The sequence below is a fragment of the Heterocephalus glaber genome, unplaced genomic scaffold (genome assembly GCF_053883595.1).
Source record: "Heterocephalus glaber isolate CG9 unplaced genomic scaffold, H.glaber_assembly_v1.0 deba00001724, whole genome shotgun sequence".
Lineage (NCBI taxonomy): Eukaryota > Metazoa > Chordata > Mammalia > Rodentia > Bathyergidae > Heterocephalus > Heterocephalus glaber.
In genome coordinates this window covers 3831196-3839941 of record NW_028258435.1, presented here as the reverse complement: position 1 = coordinate 3839941, position 8746 = coordinate 3831196, and positions in this window count along the sequence as shown.

Below are 8746 nucleotides of genomic sequence, written 5' to 3'. Positions count from 1 at the left end.
TGGCACATGATATTAGTGAGCCGTTTTTGGGGTATCTCACTAGAGATACAGGACAGGAAGTCATGGGATGGGACTTAGTGCTCTCCATATTACTGGCTTCCAGCTCAGCACCTTCCCCAGAGTCAAGGTCAATCATGGCATGTTGGATACAAAAGTTGTCCCCCAAATGATGAATAATCACTAATGAATAAAAGTAAAGAATTGGTCATTATATCTATTTGAAGGCAAAATAGTTTTGCTTTATAATAGACTGCCACAGACTCAAATGCTGATTGTGTGTGCCTATGTCTGTGTATGTGTATCCATTAAGTTACCCCTCCATAACCCATCCAGTAGTGTCTGTGTCTGGCTGGGTTATGGAGCCATAACCTTGGGAACTGTATCAGGTCTCCCACTCTTTCCTCTCAGGAGCTGTTCCTCTGTTCTCCTTCCCTCCACCGTGAACTAAATATCTTTGCTCCACCACCTCTTTTTGCCTTCTTGCTTATGCTTTAGAACCAGCTGACCATGGACTGAATACCCTGAAACTGTGAGCCAAATTAAACCTCTCCTCCTTTAAGTTGTGCATGTTGAGTATTGAGTATATTGTGCATATTGAGTATTTGTACAGATACATACACACATGTATGAGTCTGTGCCCAGTATGAAAACACACAACTATATGGCCTAGCTGAGGAGGGCATACTTTTATTTAAAAAAAAAACCCTTCCTAATCAATTAAAAAAAGAGACTGAAAGCAAAGCACCAAAAAATACATAACTCAACTCATGCACTCAAATTCTGCACAAGAAGGCAAGCTCCATGAGGGTGGGGATTAAAAATATTGTTTTTCTAGCTCTTATAATTGTGTCTCCCAGGAACATACAGTAAGTGTTCATTATATGAGTTAAAGAATCAAATGACTAAGAAAAAAATACTTCTACCAGCTGAAGTCAGCTTTTAGTTGAGCCAGTTGACTGCCCTTGTTTTATAAAGCATTCTCTAATGTAGAAAGCTCTTTTCCCTAATTTGGGTGGGATCTTTTCCTTCACAGTCCCTATTGCTGTTAAAGTCACAGAATTTTAGCACCAAGCAGGCCTCTTGGAATGATCTCCTTCTGATTAGTATCGGTTATTTCTATTGATGTTTGTTCTATGTGTTCTAGTACTGTTTACTTTCTTGAAAAGAAATAAACAAATCAAGACCCAAGTAAATAAATACAATAAATATATAAAAACATAGCTACGAGCATTTTTAAAAACGGACTACTCTGGAATCACAGTGATTAATTTGAAACTCTGGGGTCTTTGTTTTTTAGCCCTGGTACTTTGAAAGATTGTACGTTCCCCAGCTTTGTTATTTATACTCCAAATTGATAAACTAACTGAGTGTTCTGGTGAGATGTAGACCTGGTTTCAATGCAAATCACACTTTCTTGTTAAAGCAGATTTCCATTCAATATGTCATTAAAAATAAATACCCGAAGAGGATAGTTGGGCAAGATTGGAGAACTGATAGTATTCAGAGAATTTTTAGGTTTCCTGATAGTATTGTGATTGTTTCTTAAAAATCTTATGTCTTAGATATATATACGGAGTAACGTATAGGTGACAGAACATTATGGCTAGGATTTGCTTTCAAATATTGAAAGAAGATGGAGAGCATTAGATTCATTATCCTTTCTTGTATATATATCTCAGCTTTTCACTTTCAAAAACGTTGTGCAAAGCATCTGTTCTGATGTAGACCAAGAAGTCTCGGGAAGGCCTGATGTGCTCGTAGGTGGGGCTTGTGGAAGGGGATGGATTATGGCGCGATATCGCTGACTTCCTGTTAGGAGATGGGGCCTGGTTAGGGGAGGGTCATTGGAGTTGAAACCCTAAAGGGTGTACCTTCCTCCCTGGCTCCTCCCCTTTCTCTTTGCCAGGCTGCCGTGATGTGGTTACCTTTTTATTCTCCAGGACTGTCTGCCATCCTGTTTCTGCCTTGGAGCGAACTGACCTGGGACTGTAACCATGAGCCAACATAAACTTCTCCTTCTTTAACTTGTGGGTGTCAGGTATTGGACCCCAGTGATGAGAAAGTGACTAAGACATTGAAAGCAACACATTCACGTGTACCAACGGTGACCCGAGGACCAATTGTACCTTATTTTCTCTTAGCTTAGCTCTTGACTCCTAAAATAAATCCTCATGATTCAGCAAAAAGGTAAAGTCACCACATTGAATCCCTCAGTTTGTGAGGGAAGAGATTGAGCTCAGAAATACTGGTGTTTGATCAAGGTCAGGTCAGTGTCGAGGGTCCCTGAGCATGAGCTGAGATCTGGAGACTGCATGGTGGGGTGACAAGGACCCTGGCACCTATTCTGGAGGACCAAGTGGAGCCACTTGGATTGGGTGTGGGAGGCATAGCAGGGCCGGGACGCTTCTACCGTCTGGAAAGAGATCATGGAAATATCCCTGGGAGGAAATGATCTCACGCGTGGACCAGCCATGAACTGTGGAATCCTAGTTCCAGCTTTTCAGTTCTCCAGATCCAAGCCCAGCTGACTTGTGATTTGAGACACAGCTGTGGATGGGGAAAGGGAGAAGGCAGAGGGAGGTGCTGAGGTATCATCAGCAAACCATGCGATTTACAGGACAGGGGCGAGGAGAAGAGAGTGGGATGTATCCTTGTTTATGTAGCTCGAGTAACATTGTCTCCTCAGAAGAAGATGAGATCTATATGAGGTGTGATCAAAAATACTGTTAATAAAAAATACTGTTAATGTCAAACTTAAAAAATTGATTACAGTAAAAGACACATTTCCATGAATCCCCCTTAAAATCCTCCCCCTTGCTTCCAACACACTCATGCCATCATCCTTGCCATTTTCTGCAGCAGCTCTGGAGTCCATTTTCCCAATGGTCTTTAGCTGTACTGTCCTGGCTGCCTCGATGTCCTGATTTAATTCAAAATGTTTTCCTTTTGTAGTCTCTTTGACTTTTAGGAAGAACAGGAGTTCCATGGTGCCAGATCCGGTGACTGAGGTGGATGAAGTCACGGCATTGTGTATTTATGAGCTGCCTTTCCATTGGATGGTGCTCCGCAACAGCATTCACTGTGTTTTTGATTACATCTTGTATAGACCCTCAGGAGAAAGGACTCCAGAGCTGCTGCAGGAAGTGGGGAGGATGATGGGATGAGTGTGTTCAAAGTGAGGGGGAGGATTTTGACAAGATTCATGATAATGCATTTTTTGCTGAAATACATTTAAAAAATTTAAACATTCACTGTATGTTTTGGTCAGGCTTATTCTAAGTGTAGTGCTGGTCAGATAAGATAGGAGACTAAGGCAAAGACAGAAGAACAGTTTTCGTGTTTCATATAAACAAATTTAATAATTCAGTCAGGCATCATACACTTCAGCTATGTGTACACACTATTGAACTTGCACTTGCTTAAAAATAAATAGTTGCTACTTATCAACAACACAGAATTAAATATTACATGTACATATGCTAGCTGAAACACAGCTGTGTTTTGCTGCTGTAGATCAGAACACAGCAGGCATTTTTCCACATCATTTCAGTTCTGAGAAGAAAGGAAAAAACATAGACAAAGCAGGAAAAATGGACAGTAAGGTGCATGTCTGCATTCACTCTGAAGAAACTTTGTTTATAAAACCCAGGACGAAAAAGGCATGGCTGTATCTTCCTGCCGCTGTTGCCCCTGACTACTCATAAGGCTTTAAAGTAAAGGCCCCCAGGATTATATCCCAAAAGCTTTCCTAAACATTTAGTCAGGACTTCTATGAGGCCAGTCTGGTACTCGGGATTGAACTTAAGACTCTGGTCTTGTGAGGCACATGTGGTATCACTGAGCTAAATCCCTGGCCCCAGTCTATTTTGAAGTATGGTTTAGTCATTAAAGCATTGCTTTTGGCAGGACTGGACTGAATTCTAATGTAGATGATCAGAGGTGAATTATTTGAAGTTTTATGGTCCTGATGCTATAATGAGAAGATATTATTCCCTTCCAGGTACTAAAAGCACAAAAGTGCTCTTATTTTAATGATCCCAGTCATTGAACAGTTATTAAAATTCTGGAGGCTCACTTTTGAAACATGAGGAACATAGGCATGTAGGGTCCATGTGACAGTGTAAATCTTTGCACTCCATGCCAAGCCCAGCAGCTCCCATTAGATGGATGCTCAGTAAATGTGTTAATGAAATGCCATGGTTAAAAGAAAAAAATTATTTCTGTAGTCATTTGTATCAGCAGTTGATGAACTTCATTCCTCTTTCATTACATTCCAGTGCACCAAATCTTGAGAACAGATCATTAAATGTATGTTTTTGGGTTTTTTTTTGAGAAGCAGGGACTAATATCAACTGCTAAAAATAAATCTGGGCACCAGGCTAGATGTATTCACCATGCCAAATCATGATGTGATTGGAAGTAAGGCAGTCATATATAAACATGTCTTGAAATATCCATTTCCTTACAAATACAAATAGGAGGGTTTTTTTCTCATGCTTTCATCAAACAGAAATGTCTTTTCTTGTTGTTTATGCTCCAATGCCATGAGCCAAATGTGTGTTTCTAAATCCAGTTCTAGCACAGTGAGCCTGCCATGGCTGTTTTGCAGCAGGGTGGGTAGCATTAGCAAGAAGCTTTGTTCCAATGATATAATAAAGGCTGTAAGTTGTAAATGTTACATGTGGCAGGCAGAATAACTCCCCAAAGGGATGCCCTTGCCCTAATCTTTGGAACTATAAATATATTTTGTTGCACGGAAGGAAGAAGTTGGGAAATGTGTAAAGTTTATAGACCTGAAGATAGGAAGATTTCCTGGTTTACTGGAAGTGGCTCCATCTCATCGTGTGGACCTTAGCAGCTAAAGTTTTTCTCAGCAGAAGAGATAAGGCAGAAGGAGAAATCAGAGATTCCAAACATAAGAAGGACTCCATCTGCTGCTGTTGGTTTGAAGATAGAGGGGCTGCTAGACAAGGGGGTGCCTACAGGAGCCAAGAGAAGCCCCAACTGACACCCAGCAGGAAAGAGAGGCCTGGACTCTGCAATCAGCCTGGAAGTGACTTCTCACAGGGAGCCTCCAGATAAGAGCTCAGCTGCAAGAGACATCTTGAGTCTCAGCCTTGTGAGAAATGGTCGGAAGAACCAGCTGATACTGCCTGGACTCCTGATCTCTAGAACTGGGCGAGGATACATGGATGTGCCAACCCTCCAAATATGGATTAATTTCTTACAGCAGCAGTAGGAAAATAGTAGACAATACATTATGGAACTCAGAAAAACTGGGCTTGAAGCATGGGGTACCCTTGAGCAATAGAAGTGAACACCTCTCGCGGAGATGTAGATAACTTACACAGAAGGCATCAGGGGCGCAAAAGGTGGTCCCTAAATTTGAGAAACACTTGAAGAAAATGAGACTATGCTCAGTGTTGGTTGCATATGTGTATAGGAAAGTCTCCAAGACTAGGACTAAAATGTAGACTGTTAGAATAAGCATTTCTCCTTTTCAGTGCCTTTTAAAAATTTCAAGTTATGGTTTCCTCATAACTGTTTGCGATGGGCATATATTTGAATGTGTAATTTTGGTAACCTTTAATTACACATTTACAAGTTGATATATTTAAAAATGGATTAGTTTTTGTAACAATTGGAGTGACAATGTTCTGGATTTTAAGCAACATTTCAAGATTTCGTAAACATTTCTTGAGTATATGTGTATATGTATTTGGGCGTTTGTGTGTGTGATGGAAGTATGTCTAATTGATTTATTCACACCAACTAGACATAAATTACACACACACTCAGTGTGAATGAATGGTAAGTAGTGTAGGAATGTACTGCAGAGCTGTTTAAGTAGATTCCCCCTGAATTCCTAATAAATGCTGTTTGATACGTGCTGTGAATATGAGCTAGTCCTGAAGATAGATGGTGAGGGATGTACTCTGGACAACTGAAACTATAGAATTCCAGGGGACAATGTTTGCAAAGCCACAGATGATGCATGGATGGTTTGTTCAGGTAACAGAGAAGCATGGTGAAAACTCACAAGATTCTAGTGGATAGTGTATGTGGGGAAAGAGCGGCTGGACTAAAGTGTAACACTGGAAATAAGCTAAATTATCAAGGGTCTAGCATACCATTAAAGCTTTTATTTTGGTGTCTAGTGAAAAGGGGATACTAGAATCAGATTTAGAAAACAAAACAAAACAAAACTATGGGCCAGACTTTCCCTTTTCTGTATGTGTCTAGTAATTTTTGATATTATGTTGAGCATAATGTTTGCTGTGTTGTTGGAAGTTTTCTTGTGTTATTTCCTATAAGGACTGTTTGGTTTGCCCTGGGAGGTAGTTTCATTTACACTGGTGTCTGTCTGATCTTTTCAAAGTTTGACTTCAGGTATGGTAGACTGGGTGTGGAGTGTCATTTTATCTAGAGTGACAAATTCTAAATTCCATTATATCATTTAAATTCTCCTCTCCTATCCTCTCCTATCCTATCCTATCCTATCCTATCCTATCCTATCCTATCCTATTCTTTTTCAGTATTGGAGATTGAATCCAGGGCCTTTGCACTGAATCTGGCTAAATCACTAGGTTTCCAGGCTGGCCTTGAACTTGCAATCAATCCTCTTGTTTTCCCAAGTGCTGTGATTCCAGTTATGGACCACTGTGCCCAGCAAATCATTTTAGTCCTTAGTATTTTAGACACGTTACTCCAGTCCTTACTTTTCAGGTGTGAACTTAGTGATGCTTCATCTGAATGCCACAGTGCTAACAAGACCTCCCAGAACTTCCATCTTCCCCGGTAGATTTGGCATTTTGCACCTTTATCTGCTTTTGACCTCACTGTGCCAGTCCTCAAGGAGTGTCATCCTGAGCACATGCATTACATCCCTTGGTGCAAGAGGCCTGCAGAGAACCTTCCACAGACTTCTGGGGCTCCCCTCCACCCCGCTGAGCAGCTTCATTGCTGTCTCAGCAGCTTTGCACACTTGATGTCTGACTCCTGAGCTCATCATCAGGACCGCGGTGCACTCTTGTTCCCTCCCCGTGCACAGCTGGAAAATTGTCCCTGAATAGGCTGAAGTGAAGGGTAAAGACAGGACCTACCTCGTGAATTTTATTTCCTTCAAGGATCGCAGTCATGCACTACATGTAAACAATGCCTGCAAACAGTCACTTTGAAATTGTTTTATAGAGAGCAAGTCTGGTAACACTTTGTGAGGCTTACTCTTGATTGTCTACTTGGTTGACTTGAGAGATGCCTGGGGGATTAGGAAAGCACACTTCTGGGTGTGTCTGAGTCAGTCATGGGGCATGACCTGAAGGACTATATCTGGTCCCTGTTTGTTTCCTCTCTGACTCTTCCTCTACTCTGTTTCACAGGTGCCAGAATTGAGTAGCTTTCCTCCATCATGCTGCTCTGTCATGTTTCTGTCTTAGGGAAGCTAACTGTGGACTGGACGCTCGAAACAATGAACCCAAATAAACCTTTTCTCTTTTACATTGTGTGTATTGGGTGTTTTGTCCCAGCAGTAGAAAGCTGACTAATACACAGTTAATCTGTTAAAACCAGAGGCTGAAGCCAAAGGTTTGTGAGTAGGATGATGGTGTGATGAAATTTACATTTGAACAAAGTAGCAATTATCATACAGAACAGAAACAGAGTATTCACAGGAAAGATCCTCAGTAGACAGAATTATCTGGCTGATGTGACTGGTTGACTTAAGTGTGAAGGGAAGGAGGGAATTCAGAAAGGCAATGAGAATGTTAACAAAAAGTTATGGGTATGAAAGGAGCAGTTCAGAGGTAAGAGAAAATTTGTTTGATGGAGGAGATGACTAGAGAGGGGGAAATCTTAAAAATTGGTACAAATTGCCTTTCTACTGTTTTTCTGATCATGCCACATTCATTTAGTGATAATTATACTATAAGTGATTGAGTACCTAGGATGTTTCAAAAATAAACATTTTGACTAAAATTATCCAACATTATAAGAAAATCATTGCATTTCGATTTAGATAGCACATTTCAGAACAAATTCCATTAAGTCACTTTAATTCTTAATAGGTGTTCTTTACATGTCACTCAAGCTATTTCCACTATTTTCCACTTTATTTTCACCGGAATCCATTATTTTCCCTACAAATTTTACAATAAATATTTTGTTGATTAGTTGCTTTGGTTTCTAAAAAAATCTTGCAGGTTAGAAATTTTGTTATGTGTTTTTCTGAGGGGGCTGTTATTTCTATTGAGTTCAATATTTTTATGTTAAGTTTATTAGTTTAAATTGTCAATAATTTATTCTTCTAGCAGTTTAAATAATTTACTAGTAAGGGATTTTTGGGTTGCTTTTTTTTTCTTTTTTCGGTATTAGAGATTGAACTCAAGACCTTTGCGCAAGGCTACATTCTCAGACCATTTCAAATTTTTTTTTTTTTTTTTGGTATAGGGGATCAAACTCAGGACCTTGCACTTGTGAGGCAGGTGGTGGCACCACTGAGCTAGATTCCCTGCCCCCTTTTAACATTTTTTGAGACATGATTGAATGAGACATGAGCTTGAATTTGTGATCCTCCTGCCTCAGCCTCCCAGAGTGCTGGGATTCCAGGTGTAAGCCACCACTTCCAGTGACTAATGTGTTTTTTTTCTTTGAGTTTTATTATGTAGAATTTTCTCCCTGTTATTTATAGATTGATTTATTTTTTCTGCTGCTAATATTATTTGGTAATTTGTATTCATGCCATGGCTAA